This window comes from Macrobrachium nipponense, chromosome 42, assembly GCF_015104395.2.
Source record: "Macrobrachium nipponense isolate FS-2020 chromosome 42, ASM1510439v2, whole genome shotgun sequence".
In the NCBI taxonomy this organism is placed as follows: domain Eukaryota; kingdom Metazoa; phylum Arthropoda; class Malacostraca; order Decapoda; family Palaemonidae; genus Macrobrachium; species Macrobrachium nipponense.
In genome coordinates, this window is record NC_061103.1 from 48215312 (window position 1) to 48242529 (window position 27218).

The following is a 27218-nucleotide window of genomic DNA, read 5'->3' on the forward strand; positions in this document are numbered from 1 at the left end:
GCGCAATTACCTCCGCGAACGACCTCTGGATCTCAGGAGTGACTGCATCCTGTGGAGACGAACCGTCAAGCCCGTCCAGCGAGAATGCCTCCCAAGACCCTCCTCCTTCCACAGGAGGAACCACGACAGACCCCTCCTGGTCTCCTCCTGCCACTTGCATGTACGATCTGGTTGGTCCAAGGACCGTGCCAGGTTCGTAGGGTGTCGTGGCGGGATCGCGAGGAGTGCGCCCCTCGCGTTCCCTCCTGATCGCCTCGCTCTTCCCGGTGAAGCCCGAGGAAGTTGAAGGGATCAGAGGCAGACCTGACGCTCCCCCCGCACCCACCGGCAGAACCGGTGTGCTGAGGGGGCTGCAGGCGATCACCAACCCACAGTGGCGATCGGGCTGCAGGCCTGGTCGAGCGGCTCTCCCAGGGAGAGCGGCTGGACCGAGAACAGTGGCGACGGTCCCGAGCGTCAGAAGAGCTGCTGCTGGTCCCCCTCTCCGCCCAGTCCCGGTAGGAGCGGTGGTCAGGGGACCTGCAGAGTCCACTGTCGCGGTGGGAGCGAGGCCTGTCCTCACGGCGCATCACGCCGCTTGGACCAGCTGAGGCTGGTTCAGGCGACCAAGGGGACCGCTTCCTCGCCTCAGCCTGCGAGCGGTCTGGGACCATCACGTCAACCCTGGGTACCAGCGTATCGCCGCGAGAGCGATCGCTGGTCTGGTGAGAGTCGCCTGAGCGACCCCCACCAGTCTTCCGCTACGTGCCTGGATCCTGGCGCCGAGTGGACTCTGTTGCCTGGGTCTTGGCTGTACGGACACCCGCAGGTGACCGTACACTCAGTGACTCTCACGAACGAGAGGCCAAGACGGTACCTGACGGTATCTGGCGCCAGGCGAGGAGGTAACGGTGTTAGCCGGCACTCCTCCGGTCCCTGTCTTCTTCTTCCTTGTAGATTAGATTAGATTATAAAATTTTTTGCTCACAGCCAAGCGCCGGAGCCAGGGGGCCATTCAGCGCATATATATCTTAGGAATAAAAAAGTCAATGTCGCACAAACAAACATACACAGAACTGATCAAACATACAAATCATTCATTCATAAAAACCAAACAAGAAACCTAAAACAATTTAGAGAAAATTAAAATTCATAAAAAAGACCAATATTTTTTAAAAATGTCATAATTTGCTCTGCCTGAGCACCTTCACCTAAAATATCGGCAAGTCTTATTTGCCAGCAAACAAGCTCTACGCTTGTTTTCAAAATGTGGGCACTCCACCAAAATATGCACCACAGTCAAATCCACATGACAGGTGGAACAGCGAGGAACCTGCCTATCTGCTCCACTCACCATTAGATACCCGTGAGTATATTTAGTGTGGCCAATACGTAATCTAGCTAAAACTATCTCAGACCTTCTATCCATCCGACTATGAGGCCAAGGATGAACAGAAGGCCTAATCGACTTTAATTTGAGATTACTATCTAAAGTAGACCAGTGGGCCTGCCACTGGTCTCTACAATAAAATCGAATGGTACTTTTAAAATCGGAAACAGGGACGCCCATGTTAGAAATGTTCCTAAGCCTAGTTGCAGCCTTAGCAGCAGCGTCGGCTCGCTCATTCCCAACAATTCCAACATGGGACGGAGCCCAACAAAACCTAACAGAAAAACCTCTTCTATTAATTAAAAGATAAAACCAATCTTGTACTTCTTGCACTAAAGGGTTGCAGGAGACTAGGCTTTTAAGAGAAGATAAAACACTCAAAGAGTCGGTAAAAAAGGTAAAAACCTTGTTAGTATGATATTGTTAGTATACAATAAAGTTTGGTACATACTTACCTGGCAGATATATACATAGCTTACGACTCTGACGTCACGACAGAAAATTCAAAACTCGCGGCACACGCTACAGGTAGGTCAGGTGATCTACCTTACCCGCCGCTGGGTGGCAGGTGTAAGAACCAATCCCCCTTTCCAGCCAGATTTTTCTCTTCCACCTGTCTCCTGAGGGGAGGCTGGGAGGGCCATCAATCGTATATATCTGCCAGGTAAGTATGTACAAAACTTTATTGTATACTAACAATATCATTTCTGTACATGAACTTCCCTGCCAGATATATACATAGCTGACTGACACCCTTGGTGGAGGGAAAGAGACTTATAAGTCAAGAGAAAGGGGAAATAACATATGTTAAAGTAATAAATACCCTTGGTTCTTACCTGATTTAGGCAGAAGACTTAATAGTTACTGTCTACAAGTCTGCGTTGCCTGAAGAGTTCCAGCGAGGGCGTGACCTACAGCTGAAAAACTCTTTGGGTCTACCAATGGGAACTGACTCCGCTTACTTGGTAGAATCCAGTTAGGGTCTAGTCAACGGGGATCAACCCACTTAAATGACAGAGCCTGTCCACTACCATTGCAAGGAGCTTCAAGCACAAAACGATCACCTAACCAAAACACAAATGTTAAAACTACGAAAGAAGGAGATGCCTCCTGCATCCTCCTTCCCACAACCAAAAAACACAATAGAAATACAATAAGGGAAAATATTTAAAAAGGATATGCTTCAGCTCCCTGCCCCAGCACTGAATCCGTCGATACGTACGGGCCTAACCCAAAGCACTTCTAAGCGTAATCCTTACGTCTTTCAGGTAGTGGTTGGCAAAGACTGACTCACACCTCCAATAAGTCGCCTTCATGAGGTTTTGTAAGGACATGTTCTTCTTGAAAGCCAAAGACGTAGAGATGGCCCTTACCTCATGCGCCTTGACTTTAAGAAGTCTAAACTAATCTTGGTCACAAGATGCGTGAGCTTCTTTGATAAGGTTCCTTATAAAGAATGACAGAGCATTCTTTGATAAAGGCCTACTAGGATCTCTTACGGAACACCATAGGATGTCTGAGTTAGCCCCAAGTTTTTTCTTCTTCTGGAGATAAAACTTTAAGCTCCTTACAGGGCAAAGGGTCCTCTCCTCTTCCACTTCAACTAGAGAGGATAAGCTTTTAATTTCGAAGCTCCTGGGCCAAGGTGAAGAGGGGTTTTCATTCTTGGCCAAGAAAGACGGGAGAAACGAACACACAGCTGAGTCTCCTTGGAACCCAACATCTCCTTCCAAAGCTTGCAGTTCGCTTACTCTCTTAGCCGAAGCTAAAGCGCAGAGAAACAAGGTCTTCATAGTAAGATCTCTGAAGGAAGCTGAATGGAGAGGTTCGAATCTAGCGGATCTTAAAAACGATAGCACTACATCCAGGTTCCAGCTTGGGGTTAAACAAGAGTTCCTTTTAGAAGTCTCAAACGACTTGATTAAGTCATGCAGATCCTTATCTTCAGAGATGTTTAATCCCCTGTGTCTGAACACAGAAGATAGCATACTCTTGTAGCCCTTAATGGTTGAGACTACCAAACCGCATTTTTCCCTCAGGAAAATAAGAAAGTCTGCTATCTGGGTCACAGAGGTACTGGAGGAGGAAACGTTCTGATTCCTGCACCAACGTCGGAAAACATCCCACTTCGACTGGTAGACCCTGGAAGTGGAAGGTCTACGTGCATTGGCAATTGCTCTTGCAGACTTTGCCGAAAACCCCTTAGCTCTGACCAGACTCTTGATAGTCTGAATCCAGTCAGACTGAGAGCGGGGAGGTTCTTGTGAAACCTGTCGAAGTGGGGCTGTTTGAGCAGATCGACTCTTAGTGGCAAGGATCTTGGAACATCTACCAACCATTCCAGTACCTCTGTGAACCAGTCCTGGGCGGGCCAGAATGGAGCTATCAAGGTCATCCTTGCTCCTTCTGACGCTGAGAATTTCCTTAGTCTCTCCCCTAGAATCTTGAAAGGGGGAAACGCATAAAGGTCTAGGTTGCTCCAGTCCAACAGGAACGCGTCTACCGCTACTGCTTTCGGGTCTGAAATCAGTGAACAGTACAGGTCTATCCTCGCGTTCCTGGCAGTTGCGAAGAGGTCCAGATGAGGTCTGCCCAAGATCTTCCACAGCCCCTGGCATACATCCGAGTGAAGGGTCCATTCTGAGGGAAGGACTTGGTTTCTTCTGCTGAGCAGATCTGCTCTGACATTTCTTTCTCCCTGTACGAACCTGGTGAGGAGACTTATCTCCCTTTCCTCCGACCACAAGAGGAGCATTCTTGCTGTTTCGTACAGGGAGAATGAGTGAGTCCCCCCCTGTTTCCGAATGTAAGCCAGGGCTGTGGTGTTGTCCGAGTTGATCTGAACTGAAGACTTCTGAACGAGAGGTTCGAACTCCTTGAGGGCTAACCAAATCGCCATGAGTTCTTTTTTGTTGATATGCCAGGACACCTGTTCCCCCATCCAGGTGCCTGACACTTCTCTGGATCCTAGAGTCGCTCCCCAACAAATACTAGGTCGGGGTTCTTCAACCGTAAGGAAATGCCTTCCTTGAAAAGAAGAGGGTCTGCCCACCAACAGAGATCCTCTTTTATCTCGTTCAAGATTTTGAACACAAAATCTAGGTCCTGAGCACCCCGATTCCAGTTCTGATTCAGGAAGAACTGTAGGGGTCTGAGGTGCAACCTCCCTAGAGAAACGAATTGCTCCAGCGAGGAGAGTGTCCCCAACAGACTCATCCACTCCCTCACTGTGCATACATCTTTCTCTAGAAAGGTTGCGACCTTCTCTGCACAACGGTTTATCCTTTCCGGGGAGGATGCCCGCCCGAAAAACCTGAGAAACCATCCGAATCCCCAGATAAATACGATCTTGGCTGGGGATTAGCTGTGATTTCTCGAAGTTTATCAGCAAACCCAGAGAACTCGCTAAGGTCAAAGTGATGTGAAGGTCCTCCAGAAATTTCTCCTTCGATTTGGCCCTGATCAGCCAATCGTCCAAGTAAAGGGACACCCTCACTCCTTCGAGATGAAGCCATTGGGCTACGTTCTTCATCAGCCCTGTAAAGACTTGAGGGGCTGTGGAGAAGCCCTGTAAAGACTTGAGGGGCTGTGGAGAGGCCGAAGCACAAAGCCCTGAACTGGAACACTTTCCTTTCCACATGAATCTCAGGAACTTGCGCGAAGAAGGATGGATTGGCACATGAAAATAAGCGTCCTGAAGGTCTAGTGACACCATCCAGTCCCCTGGACGAAGGGCTGCTAATACTGAGGATGTCGTCTCCATCGTAAACCTTCTCTTCTTCACAAAGACATTCAGGGCGCTTACGTCCAGAACCGGTCTCCATCCTCCTGAGTTCTTGGGCACAAGAAAAAGATGGTTGTAGAAACCCGCGGAATGAGGGTCCTGCACCATCTCTATTGCTTGCTTCTCCAGCATCAGCTCTACTGCTAGAGCAAGGGCCTGATTCATGTGGGGGTCTTTGTACCTGGCCACTAACTCCCTTGGTGTGGTGGTCAAAGGTGGTCTCGACACGAAGGGAATGAGGTATCCTTTCTTGATTATAGAGAGGGACCAGTTGTCCGCCCCTTCTGTGCCTAGACGTCTGCAAAACTCAGCAGTCTGGCACCTACTGCAGTCTGGAGGACACTCGTACTACTTCTTCGCTCTGATCGAACGAGAGAAGGTCCTTCCTCTTCTAGGAGGTCTTGTTCCTCTGGAGGAAGAAGCACGGGAAGAAGGGCCTCCTCGAAAGGGCTCTTGCTTGATCGACGTTTCCTTCTTCGCCTTAGGCTGAAAGGAAGCCTTTGGAATTCTCGCTGAACGAGCCAACATATCTTGCGTCGCCTAAGCAGAAAGAGCGTTGGAAATGTCGTTGATGATCTTCTTGGGGAAGAGTTGCTGGGAAAGATGAGCGTATAACAACGACGATCTCTGTGCATGCGACACCGCCTTGGTTAAAAAGGAGCAGAAAACTGCCCTCTTCTTAACAACTCCTGCCCCGAAAAGCGAAGCTATCTCTCCAGAACCGTCTCTCACTGCCTTGTCCATGCAAGACAGTACTGAATGTAAATCCTCCGGAGATAGAGAGTCTTGATCCCTCGTCTTCTTAGCCAAGACTCCTAGGGTCCAGTCGAGGAAGTTAAACACTTCCAGAACCCGGAACATTCCCTTCAGAAGGTGGTCGAGTTCGCTCATTCCCCACGTCGTCTTAGCAGAATTAAGTGCCGAACGACGCGCGGAATCCACCAACGAAGAGAAGTCCGAGTCTGCAGAAGCTGGAAGAGTCAAACCCAAAGGCTCCCCCGACTCGTACCAGAATCCCATCTTTCCGGTAAGCTTGGAAGGTGGGAAGGAAAAAACGGTCTTCCCCTTCTCCTCCTTAGAGACCAACCAATCGTCGAAGCTCTTGAGCACTTTCTTCATTGACACCGTAGATTTCATCTTCACCACCAACGACGTCTTCGTAGTTTTAGCTGTTGAAAATAAGGAAGGGGGAGACGGAGGAGCAACCGCCGAAAGAGACTCTCCAAATTCTTGTCTATAGGAGAGCTTTTCCTAGGAGAGCGCCTACCAGGAGAACGCCTACTGGGAGAACGCCTGCTGGGAGAGCGCCTGCTGGGAGAGCGCCTGCTGGGAGAGCGCCTGCTGGGAGAGCGCCTACTGGGAGAGCGCCTACTAAGAGAGCGCCTGCTAGAGGAGGCGCGTCTGTCAAAATCCTTGTCAGAGAAAACTGAAGGGCTCCTAGTATGAGGAGAGCGCCTATCAGGAACCTTACTCATGCTAGGCTCTAGGCGCCTGTCAAGTTCTAAGCGCTTGTCAGGCCCTTGGTGCTTGTCCGATCCAAAGCGCTTGTCAGGCTCTTGGCGCCTGTCACAAGGCGAAAAGTCTTCCGAAGAAGAGTGTCTGTCAGACGCAAATCGTTTGCGAGGTACTGAGCGCCTATCTGATCGAGTGCGCTCGCAAGGAGGAGATAGTCTAGTCTGTCTCTTGCTAGGCTCTTTGCGCCTACTATCTTCTCTGAGTCTGACAGATGGCGAACGAATCTCAGGCAAAGAAACAAAATCCGGAGAAAAGCGCCTACTAGTCTCCGTGCGCCTGTGCAGAGGAGAGCGGCTTCCAGGCGAAGAGCGCCTACTGCGATCCTGGACAGAACGAGAATCCTGGTACTTGTCAAACTCTTGACGCTTGCAAGAAGAGGAGCGAGTCTTCGGAGAGCGATGTCTATCCTCCCTAAAACTAGGAGAGCGGAGTTCCGGAGAAGAACGCCTGTCAAGATCCTTACGTCTGCTGGCGTGAGAGGAGCGCCTGCTCGGAGAGCGACTGAGTCTCTCTTTAATGAAAGAGGCTCTGCTGCGAGGCTCTTGCACTCTTCCTGCATTAGGCGAAAAATCCGCAGAATCCTTCTTCGACTTCTTCACCGGTAGAGAGATGTCCTTCCGACGGTGAGAACTCCCCGCTAAAGAGTTGGCTAAAGCAGATATCTGCGCCTGTAGGCCGGCCAAGATGCGCATTGGCGATCTCTCAAACTCTTCGGTAAGAGTAGAAGCCTGAGCACGGAAAGGAGAAGAGGATCCTTGAGATCTCCTGGTTCTCTTACGCTCGATCTCTGGTTCTTCTGAGAAGGATTTGGGGCTGGAAGGAAGGGCGCAAGGTTCCTTCCAAGCTCTCTTGAGAGGGCGAGACGACTCCGAAGTGCTCCATCTACGCTTAGGAGAAGGAGACGAAGAAGACGAGAAGCACTGTCTTAACACTTCCTTCTTGGCTCTATCCAAGGCAGCCTGGGAACGAGCAACAGGATCTGCCGAAGGGACGCCTGACCGGTGGGGGTTCTCCCTAACCTTCCTGCGGCTTTCGACTTTCCTCCTCCACTGGGTCTGGGAGTCTGGAAGAGGTCTAGGCCTAGAAGCGTTAGTGAGCCGGTCAGACGCACCCTCCACTGCACTAGGGGCACTGCACTGATCACTTGCACTGTCACTCTTACCTTTATAAGAGCGTATTTTGCTCTCATTACTCCTTACTGCGTTCTCCGAACACGAATCTTCGAGTTCAAAGCTGGGAGCAGGGGCTGAAACAGGAGAAGGAACTATGTCTACTATCGGGTTCTCAACATCAAGTTCGCTAACATGAGACCTACTTGAACTCCTGGAAGAAGCCTTACGCGCTCTATCCTTCTCTAACTTCCTTAAGTAGGAAGAAAGAGACTTCCATCAGTCCTCATCCAACCTTTCACACTCTTGACAAGGGTTAACGAAAGAACATTCATTCCCTCTACAGTTCATACACACACTGTGAGGGTCTACAGACGCTTTAGGAAGCCTCACCTTACATTCACTCTTCGAACATACTCTAAACATAGAAGATTTCTTAAGTTCAGAATCAGCCATTATGAGAAAAAAGCAAAGAACAATCCAAAAAACGATCCAAAATAGCGTATGCCAAGCCAACGAACAAAGGGTACATCACCAAATTAGTCAATCCAAAAATCGTCGGCGACGAGAATAAATCCACTATCGAGAGGACTTAACAACAGGTGCTGTTAAGCCGGCGACAGAGAAAAATCTGGCTGGAAAGGGGGATTGGTTCTTACACCTGCCACCCAGCGGCGGGTAAGGTAGATCACCTGACCTACCTGTAGTGTGTGCCGCGAGTTTTGAATTTTCTGTCGTGACGTCAGAGTCGTAAGCTATGTATATATCTGGCAGGGAAGTTCATGTACAAAAATAAGAACTATAAAAAATATATTTAAGAGCAGTCAAAACTGCTGGTAGATGGAAGCTTCTTTTTAATATTATCAATAGTCACTACAGAGCAACCAACACCATCAGAACCCTTCGAACCATCAGTATATATATGATGAGAATCATCATGTTCAAAAGCATGATCCAAGAAACTTGCCCTCAACTGATCACCAGAACTGATGCTCCTGCTGTCCCTAATTGGGCAGATTTCTAAGTGTGGCCTATTCCAAGGAGGAAATTTTGAGGGCGAAATTTCAGCTACTGCAGGGGGTAGTAATCCCACCTCCCTGGCAGAGCTTGCTAGTCGAACTTCAAGCGGCTTTGGCAGTCTAGGTCTACGTATTTGGGGCTCTATCAGTTGGTTCTCTAACATACTTATAATTAGGGTTTAGCTTTGATGTAAGTACTCTTGATATGACTCTCAAGCCTAATTCCTCCCTACGGATAAATAGTGGGGGAAAACCTGACTCGACGTATAGGCTTTCTACTGGAGAAGTTCTATAGGCTCCCGTACAAATACGTAAAGCCAAATTATGGACAACATCTTATTTCTGCAGTGTTGTCTTGCATGCACAACCATAAACTTGGCAACCATAATCAATTTTGCTTAGGCATAAAACCTGGTACATCCTCAAAAGGGTGATTCGATCTGCCCCCAATTAAAATTAGACACAACTTTAAGAATATTAAGACGAAGCTTCACGTTACATACAACTTCATTAACATGTTGAGTAAAAGTTAATTTCTTATCAAATGTAACACCTAGATACTTAATGCTACCTTCATAAGGTAAAATCGAATCATTTAAAAACAACATAGGGATCTCTTCCACTCTTCTTAATCGGCAAAATCGTATAGCTTTGGTTTTTTCTGGTGAAAATTTGAAACCTTTAGCACTGGCCCATAATGTTGAAGCATTAATAGCAGTCTGGATCTTTTGACAAGCTTCGACAGCTGTAGACTTGCTACAGATTATTGCATAATCATCAGCAAAGGCCAGACCATGCACCCCGACAGGAACTTGTTCTAGTAGGCCGTTGACAGCTACATTAAAGATTGTTGGACTAAGGACGCTTCCCTGAGGTAACCCTTCTTGAGGGTAAGCAGAAGAAATGTAAGAGCCCACTCTTACTTTCAGGTAACGTTCTGACAAAAAATCTTTCAGACAATAGAACAAATTACCCACAACACCCCACTCTACAAGTTGCAAAAGGATACCCCCTCGCCAGGTAGTGTCGTAGGCTTTTTCTAGGTCAAAGAACACTGCAACAGTCAGGTTTTGCACAGCAAAAGCATTCTGTATCTCCCGAGTAAGGAACATCAAAGGGTCAGAAGTACTTTTATTTTTCCTAAAGCCAAACTGCCGATTAGATAAAAGATTCTTTGAATCCAAATACCACACAAGTCGAGCATTGACCATCCTCTCATAAATCTTGCTAACACAACTAGTTAGAGCAATTGGCCTATAATTCTTAGGAAGGAAGGAATCTTTAAAAGGTTTTAAAACAGGTACAATAATCGATATCTTCCAAGACTCTGGTGAAGTTCCTGAAAGCCAAAAACTGTTTAAAATGTCTAAAAGAAATTGTTTTGTACTTCTAGGCAGATTAAAAATAATTGAGTACAGTATATCATCTTCCCCAGGAGATGTTGGGGAAGACAATGAGATTGCATGATCCAATTCTTTCATGGTGAAAGGAAGATTATATGACTCTAAATTTACACTAACAGCAGGAACAACCGTGGTACCGTCCCTAATATTCCTGAATGCAGGAGAGTAATGTAGGGCACTAGATATACTGGAGAAATGCCTACCAAAGGTTTCTGCAACTTCTCCAGAATCAGATATGAGGAAGCCATCAATTTTCAATATAGGCAAGGGAGGTGGAGAAAATTTCCCTTGCAGCTTTCGGATTCTGTTCCAGACTAATGACATAGGGGAGTCATATTTTAATTCACTTATATATCTGATAAACAATTCCCTCTTTGCTTGCTTAAATGTTTTCTTTTGCTTAGTAAGAGCTCTTTTATAGATAATTTTATTGACCAAGCAAGGAAATCTATGATATCTCTTGTAGCAAGTTCTAGTTATCTTTCGGCTCAAGGCGCATGAATTGCTCCACTAAGGTACTAGAGGACGCCGAGGCTTACCAGAAGTTCGAGGAATAGACAGCATGGCACCCACACAGCAATATATTGATTAAATACTCATAAGCAGATGTTGGGCTCTCAAAATCTTTTATCTCTTGATCAACTTTAGATTTTTTTAATAATCCCCAGTCAGCCTCCCCTACCTTCCACTTTGGTAAACATGGAGATGGAATATTTTTCATATACTTTAAGTGAATGGGCCAATGATCACTGCCATGATCATTCTGGTCTACTACCCACTGGTAATCTAACCTCAAAGACGAAGAGCAGATAGTGAGGTCAATGGCTGAATCAGTATTATGAAAAACATCATGTCTTGTAGGGGAACCATCATTCATTAAAGTGATGTCATTTAAGTCAAGCAGCTGTTCTATTATTAAACCCAACCGGTCGCAGTTTGGCTCACCCCCGAGGGTGTGCTTGGCATTAAAATCCCCCATCAGAATGAAGGGTTTAGGAAGCTGGTCTATTAAAGTCTGTAGATTGGTTAATTCTAGCTGACGGGGATTACCCTGCGCATCCTGCAATCTATTTTCCAATGATGGATCAAGGTAGAGAGAACAAATTGTGATCCATTTATAATTGAAAATTTGAACTGCACAAGCCTGCAACACAGTGTTCAATTGAACAACTCTGTGATTAACAGACTTAATGATTATGATGCCTGTGCCTCCCTGAGCACGTACACCTATCAGGGGTGGAGACCTATGAAATGAATAATTAAAACCCACGTTGGGAGTGTGCTCTCCCAACTTTGTCTCTTGTAGACACATCGCAGATAGATTATGTTCCTTGAACAGAACCCGAACTTGCTCTCTATTTGGTATAAATCCACGGATGTTCCATTGCATGAGAGCCATTATTTAGAAGATGGGATCTTAAAATTTTCTACCAATTTAGGAATCTGAGTCCTGGTGAGAGAGATCTTATCAGTTTTACCAGAACTACTTGATCTAGATCTGGGTGTTATAGATCTTTTAGATGATGGGCCTTCACTTGCCCTTCCAGTTTTGCTTTTATTTTTCCTATGATGGCCGAGTGACCGAGAATGAGGCGAAGAGGGAGAAAGGGCCCTCTTCTGACGAATAAAGAGGGCCTCTATCTCCTCACCGTCATCTCCACGGTGCACTGTAATGACAGGATCAGGTGAGGGCTCAATGTCAAGCAATGTCCCTGTCAGAGAGAAGTCGTCAACAAATTGAGATCTGGCTTGAACCCTTGAACCAACAGGGTCCCCTGGCTTGACCAGAGTCTCTGCAACATGAGGAGCTCCGCCAGAGGGGGCATGAGAAGCCCCACTAGGGAGGCCGTGGGGAGCCCCACCAGAGGGGCGTAGGAAACCCCACCAGGGGGGGCATGGGGAGCCCCACCAGGGGGGGCACGGGGAGCCCCAACAGGGGGGCCACGGGGAGCCCCACCAGAGGGGGCGAGGGAAACCCCATTAGGAGGCCCCCGGGGAGCACCACCTGAAGGGGCACCAGAAGTAGCAATATCCAGCTGTTGTGCCTTCAAAGCATCTGAATAAGTTTTCCTTCCCAACAGCTTCTTGGCCTGTCCCACACTGATGTGTTCAGCGATAGATTTAAGTAATGCCTCCTGTTCTTTTTTTAATGCACTGCATTTCTTATCTCGGGCTCGATGTTCATCCTTACAGTTCACACAAATTACCGGTTCAGAACATTCCTCGTGCTCAGGCTTGCCACATGATTCACAAAGTTTATTCCTGGTGCAAACATTAGAGGAGTGTCCAAAGCCAAAATATTTAAAGCACTGGAGCACTCTCGGTCTATAAGGATGAACTTTCATAATTTCATTGTCAAGAACAATTTCAGATGGCAAAAAAGGACTTACAAATGTTAAAATAATCATAGACGAGCGGGGCACTTTGAAAACCTTCCAAACCACATCTGGACACATCTCCAAAATTTCCTCTTTGTCCATTTCATGTAAATCTTCATTGAAGATGACACCCTTTGCATAACTAAAATTATAGTGAGGTTTTACCTCTTTTATCATACCTTCGGGATCAAGCTTTAAATTTAGGAGCATTACTGATTGAACATTGGTCTTGGCATGAACTAAATAACTATTACGCCCAAAGCGAGTTACTTCTGGGCTCCCAACATTGCCGATCTTCTGGCTTACAAACCTTTTCACCTTGAAAAGGTTGCCTCTCTCACCATGTGTTGTAATAATCAACCACTTAGCTGTGTCTGGTGATCTGGAGGTTTTACTTATTTTACTCGAATCTTTAGTTTCAGTTGGTGGTCTATATATCTCAAGATATCTAGGGACCTCTTCTGCCTCTACAAGTCCAACACTCATAGAATCTGACCTAAACTCTCTGTAGGCTCTGTGAGCTTCCGATTGGTTGTTGAAAAATATCCAAAATTCAAAACAACCATAATTTTTGCCAAGTCTATTCCGTAATTCTTTTACGTTCCCAAATTTACAAAATTCATTAAATAAGGTTTCATAATTCCAGTCTAAAGGGACTGGTTTTACATACAAAATGTTTGTAACAAGGAACTCATTTGAAAAAGGCTCCAAAGTCACAATGGAGGAATTACCAGAATTTTCCTTGTCCTTATCCTTGCCTAAGTCGTCCACAGAAGGTTTTAGTGTCTCCATAAGACGTAGAATTGATGATTCGTCCAGGAAGCCCCCCACCCACCATGGAGCCACATTTAGAGGACAGTGTTATCCCATACAGGGCTGCCCTAGGGGTACCACCCAGATATACACCCCACCCTCAGTGCTTAAGGCGTCATGATGTCCGTCGAGATCAGACCCAGCACTAAAATGATATTGTTAAACTACAATAAAGTTTTGTTCATACTTACCTGGCAGATATATACTTAGCTATAGTCTCCGACGTTCCCGACAGAATTTCAAATCTCGCGGCACACGCGACAGGTAGGTCAGGTGGTCTACCTTACCCGCCGCTGGGTGGCGGATGTACGAACCACTCCCGTTTGCTTGTCAGATTTTTCTCTTCCACCTGTCTCCTGAGGGGAGGCTGGGTGGGCCATTAATCGTATATATCTGCCAGGTAAGTATGTACAAAACTTTATTGTAGTTTAACAATATCATTTTTGTACATGAACTTCCCTGACAGATATATACAGGCGGTCCCCGGGTTACGACGGTTCCGGCTTACGACGTTCCGAGGTTACGACGCTTTTTCTTAAATATTCAATGGAAAAATCCGTCCTGGGTTACGACGTTTGTTCCGAGGTTACGACGCTGACGCTTCCGACTCCGATTAACGACGCTTTTAAAAAACGCATACTATGATAAAAATCCTTTAGAGTTTAGCACAGTATATTAATAAAAATAAGTTTCTGGTTAGATTAAAACAAAAATTTTGAGGTTATGATGATTTTCGACACTTTTTATGTCGTATTTTTCGATGTTTTTTAGTGACGCCTCATATGCGGAACTAGTTTCCGAGCGAATGAATACATACTAGCTTGCGGTGCGCAAAGTTTACATATAACAGTCCAAAAGCGCAAATAATGAAAAAATCATTGATTGTTTCCGATAATAATTACAAAACGAAGTTTCTGGTTAGATTACAACACAAATTCCAAGTATCCAAAGAGAGACATTATCCAGTAATTTGATCAGAGAGAGAGAGAGAGAGAGAGAGAGAGAGAGAGGCGTCTTCCGACGCTCCGAGTTAAGGACAGAGAAGTGTTTCGTTTCAGTTAAACGGCCCTCTGACTCATGCCAGTAAATGTTTTGTTGATACTAAATAATATAAGCCTATTTAAAGATACGTTTTACTTTAATTAGTCTATGTGATACGTAAATAGTAATCAACTGTTCTTGTAGCCCTCAAGATTTTGGCAAAATCGAAGTATCCAAAGAGAGACATTATCCAGTAACTGGAACCTTGACATACGAATTTAATTTGTTCCGTTACCATCGTCGTATATCAACAGTTGTATCTCAAAGCATTTTTTCCCATTAAAAAAATAAATGTAATAATGTATTAATCCGTTCTAGCGCTATGAAACCACGCCTAAACACAGCTAAATTACATATAATATACACAATTTATACAACAAATAAACAGTAGTAAAACACACATAATGATAAAAAAACATAACATAGCAATGTATAATGATAACTTTTAATAAAATCAATTCAAAGAAAGAAAGAAATTTTACTTACCACAACGAAAGATGACGTGAGGCCAGCAGGGGGAGGAGGTAGGGAAGGGTGGCAGGGAACGATTTGTTCTCTTTTTATTTACGTATGTCGACTAATAACTACGTAATAAACACAAATGAAATAACATTGCTAAACTAATTTTTATTTATTTTTTTAATCAGTTCGTAGTTTAGAAATAATGGTGATGCCTTTGGAAGGTTTTTAATAGCTTCCTTCTACTTGATGATTGTGGATATTGGTAGAAGGATTTCGACCATACTCGTTTTGCCAAATCGACGATACGAACGCCACGTTCATGCTTTGCTATAATTTCACGTTTTGCTTCTATCGAAAATCATTTCTTGGGTTTTTTCTTATCACCTGCTTTGTCTTAGCTTTGAGACCCATGGCTAATAATAAAATAGACAAAATAACACGAAAAATAGGCGCAAATACAACGAACTAAACAACGACGAGTTAACATGCAGCACCAACAAACAAACAGACTGAACGCCATTTATCGGTCGCCTATACAACTAACACTCATCGCAAAGTCGTATCTCAAATATTTCTTTGTATATCAAAGCTTATATTTTCGGAAATTTTCTGTTGTATCTCAAAACATTCGTATATTAGGGCAATCGTATGTCAAGGTTCCAGTGTAATTTGATCAGAGAAAGAGAGAGAGAGACGCCTTGGCGGCACAATGGTCCTCGGGGATTGACGTAACGTTTATTTTCTGAACAGCTGGGACAGAGAAGTGTTCGTTCATTAAACGCCTCTGACTCATGGCAGGAACTGTTTTTGTTTTTGATACTAATATATAAGCCTATTTAAAGATACGTTTACTTTAATTAGTCTATATGATACGTAAATAGTAATCAGCTGTTCTTGTAGCCCTCAAGATTTGGCAAAATCACTCCAGGTTGTACATAAACTTTAAGAATGTAGTGGTCACCAGAGGATTACAATAGTTTTACCTTCAAGAACCCAGCATTCTTTTATGAAAATAACTCCAGGTTGTACATAAAACTACAGGAAACACATGTAGTGTAACCAGGATTACAAGTAAGGTTTTTATAACTTTTTATTAGTTTAAGACATATTTCCAAGCGTCGTTCCGGCTTACGACGATTTTCGGCTTACGACGCGTCTCAAGAACGGAACCCCCGTCGTAACCCGGGGACTGCCTGTACTTAGCTGATTGGCACCCTTGGTGGAGGGTAAGAGACAGCTAAATAATACAGGTAAGACGGGAAACAACTAATGTTGTAGGATATAAAAACCTTGGTTCTCACCTTTTCAGGATGACGTACTTCATAGATAACTGTCTCTGAGTCTGCATTGCCTGGAGAGCTACACAGCTAGGACGTGACCTGATGCTGAAAGACTCTCGGATCTACCACTGGGTATGTGATCCATTATTTGGTAGAATCCAAGGGTCGGATCCTGTTAGAGGACCTTGTCCGCTTACCTAACAGATCCTTACCATTACCTCTGCAAGGAGCCAAAACCCACCAGACCATCTAACCAAAATACAAAGGGTTAATATTACGACAAAAAGAGGTGCCTCCTGCAACCTCTTTCAGACAACCAAAAAACACCAATATAAAATATAGGGTAACATAAAAAAATGTACACAGGATAAGTTCAGCTCCTGCCCCAGCACCGAATCCGCCGATACGAAAGGACCCAAGGCGCAAGCATTTATCATATGTGATTTTTACATCACGTAGGTAGTGGTTTGCGAAAACCGATTGGCATCTCCAAAAAGTCGCCTCCATCAAGTTCCGCACAGACATATTTTTTCTGAATGCAAGCGAAGTTGCGATGGCTCTCACCTCGTGAGCTTTCACTTTCAGTTAGTCTAAAATGTTCTTCCTTACAGGCAACAGTTTGCCTCTGTAATAAGGCTTCTCAGAAAAAAGGAAGAGCATTCTTCGACATGGGCCGAGTGGGGTCCTTTACAGAGCACCAAAGCACATCTTGATTAGCCTTAAGTTGTGTCCTTCCTCTTAAGGAAATACTTCATAATTCTCATAGGGCAAAGAGTTCTTTCAGGCTCTTCCCCTACTAGAAAGATAAACTACGAACTTCAAGGCTCCTGGGCCAAGGCCGTGATGGGTTTTTCATTCTTTGCAAGGAAATTTGGAAGAAACGAACACACCATAGAATCTTCCTTAAACCCTACATTGCCCTCGATAGCTTGGAGCTCACTCACTCTCTTAGCTGTAGCTAGGGCCAAAAGGAAGATAGCCTTCTTCGTCAGATCCTTGAAAGAGGCTAAGCCAGGAGGTTCGAATCTAGACGATCCAAGGAATTGTAGAACTATGTCTAGATTCAGTTCGGTACTACATGAGGACGCTTAATGGTTTTCAATGATCTAACTAAGATCATGCAGGTCCTTATCATCGGATATATTTTAAGCCTCTATGGCCGAAATACCGCCGCCAACATACTGCGGTATCCCTTAATAGTTGACACAACCAGATGACATTCTTCTTTGAGGAAAATAAGGAAATGCCGCAATTTGGGTCACAGAGGTACTGGAAGAGGAAATGTTTTCTTCCTCTTGCACCAACGTCTGAAGACATCCCACTTTGACTGGTATACACGCAAGGTGGAAGGTCTCCTCGCTTTTGCGATTGCTTTAGCAGCTGTTGCTGAAAAGCCTTTCGCTCTGACCAAACTTTGGACAGTCTGAAGCCAGTCAGACTGAGAGCGAGGAGATTTTTTGTGGTAACCTTGTCGAAGTGGGGTTGTCTGAGTAGATCGCTCCTTAGCGGGAGCGATCTTGGAAGGTCCACCAACCATTCCAGTTACCTCTGTGAACATTCTTGGGCCGGCCAAAAGGGAGCGATTAGTCGGTCATTCTCGTTGAATCGGACTCTACGAACTTCTTGATGGTTAGCCCCAGGATCTTGAAGGGGGGAAACGCGTAAAACGTCGAGTCCGTTCCAGTCTAGAAGAATAAGAGCATCTATTGCTAATGCCTCTGGATCCGATATCGGAGAGCAGTAAGGATCCAGCCTCTTGTTCTTTGACGTGGCAAAGAGGTCTATGTGTGGCCTGCCCCATAACTTCCACAGGCTCTGCATACATCCAGATGAAGGGTCCACTCTGTGGGAAGGACCTGATCTTTCTGCTGAGGAGAAATCTGCTCTTACATTCCTTTCTCCCTGCACGAACCTGGTGAGAAGCTTGATTCCTCCTTTCTTCTGCCCACAGAAGAAGGTCTCTTGCTGTCTCGTACAGGGAGAAGGATGCGCCCGCCCCCCCTGTTTTCCTGATATATGCCAGAGCTGTAGTGGTTGTCCCCGCGTTGACCTGCACTACCGATCTTCTGACTTTGGGCTCGAAAGCCTTCAGAGCCAACCACACAGCCATCAACTCCTTTCTGTTGATGTGCCAGGCTACCTGGTCCCCCACCCAGGTACCTGACCACTTCGCTGGTTCCCAGAGTTGCCCCCCACCCCGTGTCTGACGCGTCGGAGAACAACATCAGGTTGGGGGTCTGGGATTGAAGAGACAGTCCCTTCGCAAAGAGGTTGGTTGGGATCTGTCCACCATAAGAGATGTTTCTTGACGTCCTGGGATAACGACAGGGAGAACAGTCAAATCCTGAGAACGACGACTCCAATTCCGATGAAGAAGAATTGGAGCGGTCTCAGGTGCAACCTTCCTATGGTGGAAACGAATTGCTCCAGCGGAGGGGAGCGTCCCCAGCAGACTCATCCACTCCCTCAACTGTGCATACTTCTTTCCCTAAGAAGGTTGTTACTCTCTCGAATCCTCGGGCTATCCTTTCCTGAGAGGGAAAAGCCCGAAAACTCAGAGAGTTCATCTGTATCCCGAGATACACACTCTTGCTTCGCTCGGGAATTAGTGACGACTTCTTGAAATTGACGAGAGAGTCCCAACGCCTTCGTCAATTCTAAAGTTACTTGTAAGTCCTTCAAACAACGATCTTCTGAATTGGCCCTTATTAGCCAATCGTCGAGGTACATGGATATCCTCACCCCTTTCAAATGAAGCCATTGAGCCACATTCCTCAAAATCCCCGTGAACACTTGAGGGGCCGTCGAGAGGCCGAAACACAGAGCCCTGAACTGAAAAATTTTTCCCCCCCCAATCATGAATCTGAGAAACTTCCTCGAAGAAGGATGGATTGGTACGTGGAAGTAAGTCGTCCTGTAAATCCAGGAAACCATCCAGTCCCCTGGACGAAGTTGCCTGCCAGCACTGATGAAGGCGTTTCCATCGTGAACTTCTTCTTTTCTACGAAGAAGTTCAGGGAGCTTACGTCCAACATCGGTCTCACTAGTTCGATAGCCCCCTTCTCCAGCATCTGATCTACTGCTAGATGGAGAGCTTGATTCATGATGGGGTCTCTGTACCTGGCCGTCAGTTCCCTTGGGATGGTCGTCAAGGGAGGTTCTTTCGACGAAAGGGATGAGGTAACCTCTCCTCAAAATAGAAAGGGTCCAAGATCCGCCCCTTTTTTGGGCCCAGACTTCTGCAAACTCTAAGAGTCGGCGCACAGAATAGCCGTTGTTTGAAGGACTTTGCAAGTTATTTGGGGGCTTTAACAGACTTGGCGAAAGTCTTACCCCTTCTTGAAGGTCTACGACCTCTAAACGTAGAGGTTCTTGATGAAGACGCCCCTCGAAAGGGTTCTCGAACACTTGCCTTTTCCTTCTTAGCCTTGGTAGGGAAGGAAGGGCGAGGTTTTCTTGCCAACTGTGCCAAAAGGTCCTGGGTGGCTTTAGCCGAAAGTGATCTCGAAATGTCCTGCACTCGATGTTTATTGGGAACAAGCTGAGGCAGACAGAGGAGCAAACAGCAAAGAAGACCTCTGGGCATGGGAGACAGACTTCGTTAAGAAGGAACAATAAAACAGACCTCTTCTTCACGATCCCCCGGCCCCATACAGGAGGCGATTTCACTCGCTCCGTCTCTTACCGACTTGTCCATACAAGACTAAACCACATGATATCTTCTGGCGGAAAATGACTCTGGCACTTCAATTTTCTTGGCTAGGACCCCCAACGACCAATCAAGGAAGGAAGTTAAATGACTTCTAGCACTCTAAACATGCCTTTTAGCATGTGGATCCAATTCCATTCATTGCCCAAGTCGTCCTTAGCAGAAGTTAAGGGCAGTTCTCCTTGTCGAATCTACCAGCGCCGAAAAATCCGAATCAGCCGAAGACGGTAGACCCAATCCTAAGGACTCTCCTGTTTCGTACCAGAAACCAGCGCGTCCTGATAACTTTCGAAGGAGGAAAAGCGAACATCGTTTTTTCCCCGCTTCTTCTTTTGGAAGCCATCCAGGAACCAAAACTCCTCAGTGCCTTCTTCATTGAAAGAGTTGGCTTCATCCCACACAAGAAAATAAACCTCTTCGCTGTCTTCGCCGTTGAAAAAAGTGAGGTGAGGAGAAGGAGGAGCCGTATGAGTAAGGGAACCTCCCAAAAACTTGCAAAAGTAGCTTCTGTAAGTTTCTTTATTGAGAAGACACAGCAGCAGAAGTGTTCGGTTCCTCATCCGAACCTTTTAGGACGTCTTGTCGAGGCGAGCGCGGAAGATCCTTAGGTGACGAATGGGATCCTAGTAGAGTTGAGCGAGAGGTTGGAGAAACGCCCTCTCTTAGAAGAGTTCACATCCACTGGAGAACAATGAGAAGATCTGGGTTGTCTACGATGAGACTCCTCTTCGAGGTAGACGGAATCTCAGCCGAGGAGAGGTAGGGCTCCCTACTCCGGAGAATCCTCGTTAAAACATCCACAGGCGCTTACGAGGAGGCGAGCGCCTACTAGACTCTTTGCGTCCTATTCCTGAGGCGAGCGGCTGCCAGGAGAAAGAGCGCCTATCGAGAGCAGAGCGCTTGCGCAGCTCTCCATATGTCCAGTTGCGTACGATCAACGGAAGTTCGACTGGAATGGCGAAATGCGCCTACTAGGGAGAAGGCTGCTTGCGAGACTCTTGAACGTCTAACAAGAGGGTAACATTCAGGAGAAGGGCGCTTCAAAGCTAACGAGCGCCCTACCTGGAGAGGGCGCTTCCGAGATTCCTGGTGCCTACCAAGAGACAAAACGGTCAGGAGTAGTGCGCCTAGAAGCGGGAGAGCGCCTACACGGAGAAGGGCGCTTGAAAGACTCTTGTTTGTCTCCCCGAGGAGAATAATCAGGAGTATAAACGCCTTAAAGAGACGAGCACCTACTAGGATATCGATGTGCAGTAGGCTTCTTGGCGCCTACCTTGCGGGGAGCGGCTAACAGCAGGCCGTGCTATCATGCACACGACTCCTACCAGACCTCTTGATGCCTGTCAAGGAGGAAGAAGTCACGATCCGACACTCGAGGAGAGTGACATCTGGAAGAAGAACGCCTACTTGTATAAGGGCGCCTTCTAGGATCTTGAGGCTGCTGAGGAGAAGTCTCACGCGAGGGAGTTGAAGAAATAGCGTTGATGAGCAGGTGCAGTGCGCTTACCGGAAGCAGGAATCCAATCTGGAGAAAAAACTTCTTTCTCCATAAAGCGTCCTACTGATGTTTGGCGGCCTTGAAGTCGAAAGAGAGCCAGGCGAGCGAGGGCGCTCCACAGCGAGCCCCTACCTTCATACGAAACCTCCCCATATGAAGGAGAACGCCTAAAAAGAGGATTTCTTGGGTTTCTTCGCCTCCACCGACGATTCTTCCGGGAAAACCTCCGGACTAGAAGCCAAAGGACTGCAGGGAGCCTTCCAAGCCCTCTTCAACGGGCGCGACGCATCCGGGGAGTTCCAACCTCTCTTCAGGAGAGGGGAAGACGAAGAGGAGAAGCATTGGCGTAGGAGCTCCTTCTTGTAGCGATCCTGAGGCAGCCTGGGAGCGTACTTCAGGATCTGCCGAGGGGACGCCTGACCGGGGTGGGGGGGTTCTCCCTAGCCCTCTGTGGCTTTCGACTTTCCTACTCCACTGGAACTGGGAGTCTGGAAGAGGGTCTAGACCTAGAGGCACTAAGGAGCGGTCACGCACCCTCCACCAACACTGGGGACACTGCACTGATCACTAACACTCTCCTTACCTTCCAACTGACGAATCTTCTGATCCATAGAAAGAATCGTGGCTCTCAGAGCTTGCCGCCTCCGAAGGCGAATCTTCGGCTTCGGTGCGGGAGCAGGGGCTGCAACTTGGGAAGAAGTTTCTAATTCTACGTTTAGTATTAGGATCCCACATCCAACTCACTCAGTTCTAGATCTACTAGAACTTCTAGAGGAAGCCTTACGCACTCTATCACGTTCCAACTTCCTAACATAAGAAGAGAGAGCCTTATATTCTTATTCATTCAATCCCTTACATTCACTACAAGGGTTAGCAAAAGAACATTCATTCCCCCTGCATTTCATGCAAACCGTGTGAGGGTCTACCGAAGCTTTCGGCAACCTCACCTTACTCCTTCATTCACTGCAAACCCTAAACAAAACCGAAGTTTTAACTACTGAATCTAGGTCAGACATCGTTAAAGAAAATCAAATCAAATCAAACCGGTCCCACAATCAGCGTATGCCAAGCCAAACAAAGCGAATACGTCACAAAAGAAGTCCAAATTAACTCCAGGCAAGCGAGAATCGAAAAAAACTATCGAGGAGGAACCGACAACAGTTTGTTATCGTTCCCGCGACAGAGAAAAATCTAACAAGCAAACGGGAGTGGTTCGTACATCCGCCACCCAGCGGCGGGTAAGGTAGACCACCTGACCTACCTGTCGCGTGTGCCGCGAGATTTGAAATTCTGTCGGGAACGTCGGAGACTATAGCTAAGTATATATCTGTCAGGGAAGTTCATGTACAAAAAGAAGGGTTTGACATATAAACTTTCCCCTCGCTCGACCACGTTAGGTACTCGAGTTCTACGGGTGAGGTGGCATGCCAACCATCCTCACCCTCCATAAATCCGTGCCTTATAGAGGGAGGAAGCAGAAGGAAGAAAAGTTTTAGTAAAAGGAAAAGGGCTGACTTATTTAGTTGGATCAACAGCTGGGCACCAAGGCCCAGCGAGAAAGTAGTTCCCACCAGGCATCAGGGCCCAGCTGCTGAACCCTAAGCCCCCATCCTCGGCAAGGCATCAGCATCTGGGCGGTCTTCTTCCTTGTAGTTCCAAGATCACACTCTGTACCCTTGCAAGTACATACGAATGTTGATCAAATTTGAATTTCTGCATCCTGGGCACCAAAATCATTCCTACATAGCCTGATGTTATTGGTTTTGCTTCCGGTGGAAGGTATCCTAGGAAAATGAAATTACAATACTGTAAATAGGTATAAAACAGCCAAACTTCACAGAATACAGTAATACTTTGTTTGGGTTACGAACCGATTAGTATACGAATTTTTTTAACTTACGAAGTGACGCCCTCATTCTGGAATACGAATTTCACTTGGAATACGAATGCGCGAATTTCTATCATTTGAGGCCGCCTGCTTTGTTTACATCGGACATCGGATGAGCGTGGGTATGCGAACGGCATTTTTTTTCGGCCACAACTTAACGTAGGGTCACGTGACTTCCTCCCACCGTCATCCCTTGACCCGTTTTTAAACCATAACTCTTTCACTATCTCGCTGGCGAACCGCATTTTTTTCGGCCAAAACTTAACGAGGTCACGTGACTTCCTCCCCGCATCCTTGACCCGTTTTAAAACCATAACTCTTTCACTATCTCGCTGGCGAACGCATTTTTTTTTCGGCCAAAACTTAACGAGGGTCACGTGACTTCCTCCCACGCATCCCTTGACCCGTTTTAAACCAGAACTCTTTCACTATCTCGCTGGTGTTAAGATTGAAAGCATCTGTCCGTGATACGCTCTCAAATTTGTTTAGTGATTTGCGCACGTGTTGTGTTTCCGTGATAGTGCTTATATTACTACGTAATATTACCCAAATACGTACTAAAGACAATGGCTCCCAAGATGACGAAGGCAAGCAGCAAGAAGGAAAGCATAAGAAAGAAGGAGATGATTACAGTCGAAATGAAGAAGGAAATTATCCAAATGCATGATAAAGGCGAGCGCGTGAAAGACATTGCAGCATTCTTCAAGCGGTCGCAATCAACGATCTGCACTATTTGAAGAAAAAAGAAGAAATTAAAGCCAGTAAAGCATCAAAAGGTGTCACAGTATTGACGAAACAACGGCCTTATATTCTCGATGATGTAGAAAATTTGCTCATGGGTTTGGATAAACGAGAAGCAGCTGGCAGGAGATTCCATAAGTGAGAGCATCATTTGCGAAAAGGCTCGTAAGATCTACGAAGATTTGAGTAAAAATGAGCCAGCACATCAGCAGACAGTGAAAAAGACAGTTTTAAGGCGAGCCGTGGCTGGTTCGAGAATTTTAAGAGAAGGACTGGCATCCACAGTGTTGTTCGCCATGGTGAGGCTGCAAGCTCAGATACGAAGGCTGCAGAGGCTTACGTAAAAGAGTTTTAAAAGGGGCTCGTGGATTCCGAGAAATACCTCCCCCAACAAGTCTTCAATTGCGACGAGACAGGGTTATTCTGGAAGAAGATGCCCAGAGACGTTCATTACGGCAGAAGAGGAAGCACTTCCCGGTCACAAGCCCATGAAAGACCGTCTAACCTACTGTTTTGTGCTAATGCAAGCGGGGATTGCAAGGTTAAGCCTCTCCTCGTGTATCACTCGGAAAATCCACGCGCCTTTAAGAAAAACAACGTGCAGAAGAAGCTGTTGCATGTTATGTGCGATCTAATACAAAGGCTTGGGTGACAAGGATCTTGTTCGTCGAGTGGATGAACGAGGTTTTTGGTCCCGAGTGAAGAAGTATCTCCGGGAGAAGGACCTCCCACTCAAAGCCTTACTTGTGATGGACAATGCTCCTGCCCATCCTCCATCCGTTGAAGAGGACTTACTAGCTGACGAATTCAAGTTCATTAAAGTCAAGTTCTTGCCCGCCAACACCACTCCAATACTCCAGCCCATGGACCAGCAAGTTATCGCCAATTTCAAGAAAATTGTATACGAGGCTATGTTCCAGCGCTGCTTTGAGATGACGGAAGCACCAACCTTACCCTCAGAGAGTTTTGGAAGATCACTACTCTGTTTACAACTGCCTCAATCTGATTGACAAAGCCTGGCAGGGAATCACCAGGAGAACCCTCAATTCTGCATGGAAGAAACTGTGGGCCCGACTGCGTTGCTGAACGAGATTTGAGGGGTTCGAAACCGTCGAGAAGGGGGCAGTTGAAGACGAGATTGTATCCTTGGCATATCCTTAGGGCTGGAGGTTGACACGGACGACATCGAGGACCTCCTGACTGAAGCATGGGCAGCAGCTGACGACCGACGAGCTGTTGGAGCTACACAAGGAGCAACAGAGACAGGTAACGGAGGAGATCTCATCTGAGGAGGAGGGGAAGACGCTGCACAGTCGCTTCCTTCGAGCGAGATCAAGGATTTTTTGAAACACTGGGAAATTGTTAAAAGTTTTATCGAGAAAAAATCACCCGAATAAGGCTGCGTCAGGGCGTGCAACAAATTTGTTTATCGATAATGGGGTGGGTCATTTCTATAAAATTTTTAAAGAACAGGCAAAAGCAAGCCTCCATAGAAAAATATTTTTTTCAAAATTGTGAAAGACGACACAGTGTCGCGTAAGCGTAAAATTAGTGATTGTAGTGAAACGGTGCTCTCTAGAGAAAGAACCAGAAAAGTCTTCCAGAAGTGTTCACGGAGGGAGATTTCCCCCCCAAGCCATAACCCTCTCCTCCTCACCCTTCCCCTCCTCCCGTCTCCGTCAAGCCAGCAGCCACACTCGCCAAAGGTAAAGTTCAGGTTTTACTGTGCATGCATATTAAATCTAGTGTTTATATTTAATTTCATTCTTCAATTTTATAATTTTATGTAATTCCTACACGAATTTTCAACCTTAGTGAACAAAATAAATGGAAAAATATGAATTGAAATGGTCATTCATGGTCGGGTGGAACGCATTATCTGCTTTTTATAACATTCTTATGGAAAATCCATTAGGTTACGAATTTTTTTAGGTTACGAAGCAGGTTCTGGAACGGATTAAATTCGTAACCCAAGGTATTACTGTACCAACATTTGCCTAGCCGCAATAGCGGCAAGGAGAATTCTGACAAGAGCTAAAACAATTGAAACACACCTGGTGGAGAACAAGTAAACTAGACAGTCATCCGGGCAGCCATTCGATTTTTTGTTTGAATGCCGACTCTCCTAATCGGCGTGGAGATATAGCTAACTTTAACAACAGGTAAGATTCATCTCAAATAATTTTATTTCTTCACTACTATGACACCACGAGAACTACCCATACCTAACACTTACAGCGTTCCTAACCTACAGTACTCATCCAGGTATGAAAACTTTTTCAAAAAAACTAGTAGAAAAGAAAATGAGAGCAGTACTCACAGTAAATGTCTAAGAAGGCTCTCCAACAAGACCAAGAAATAAACTTCCTTTCTGATGATTACTTCAATGTCACTTTTCTAAGCTCTCTAACCAAGTCTTCAATTGGGGCATCACAAATTATCTGTAAGGTAAAAAAACTGATCATTACCAATATACAACATGTGTATTAGACAGATTAGTTTACATGCCTTTTGTTTTTCTCAATAACAATCAATATAACATGTATTAAGAGACCAGAGTAAACAAATCTCCAGAAGTCCCCAGTTCAAGCCTCACTCAGGCTGTTAAGGTAAATTCATTTATTTATGTGGAAAAATTAATTTGTAATTATTTAATATTTTATTTATTTTATGTGATTATACTTGATTAACTCATCAGCCTCCTGTCATTTTGCAGAAATCCACAAGCCCCTTGGCTCTATACACAAATTAAAGTGGTTACTGCATAAATCTACTGATAATATTTAATGCTAAGCTAATGGCTGATTGTAAAAGACTGGACTGAAAGATAAAGCTTATGTAGCAAAATCACAATTTTCTAAAGTAAATTATATTTCTGGGCTCAGCCTGTGTCGCTCCGTGAAATACTTCCTTTAGTGGATATTTCTAAGGTAAAATTTTCTATAATTACCAGAGAAAAACTAAAATAGTAATGCCAGAATAGACTGGCTCGCTCACCTTTAATAAAGGTGTCAGTATGGTAACTGGGGCGAGTGGAAACCACTACCAGAGGTCCCTTGCCATTTAGGTTCTCCCTTCCTCAATATCCCTCGTCTACAGAGGAGCCGATGCAAGGCCCCGCTACCTACCACTACTACGACTAGCGCCTTTGTTTTCATTCCTTTCAATAGCATCGCTCACACCAAACGCATTTTTTCCTTTGTCTGTGT

General features: G+C 45.8%; 1 protein-coding gene across 1 annotated transcript in view; it reads right to left on the bottom strand.

The window, feature by feature from the left end:
- Positions 1–26893, bottom strand: part of LOC135213190 (zinc finger protein 501-like) — a 78875-nt gene extending 51982 nt beyond the window's left edge. The window contains exon 1 of the mRNA XM_064247159.1: positions 26330–26893. The gene's annotated coding sequence lies outside the window, so the exon portion shown is untranslated. The remainder of the gene's footprint in view (positions 1–26329) is intronic.
- Positions 26894–27218: the final 325 nt, after the last annotated feature.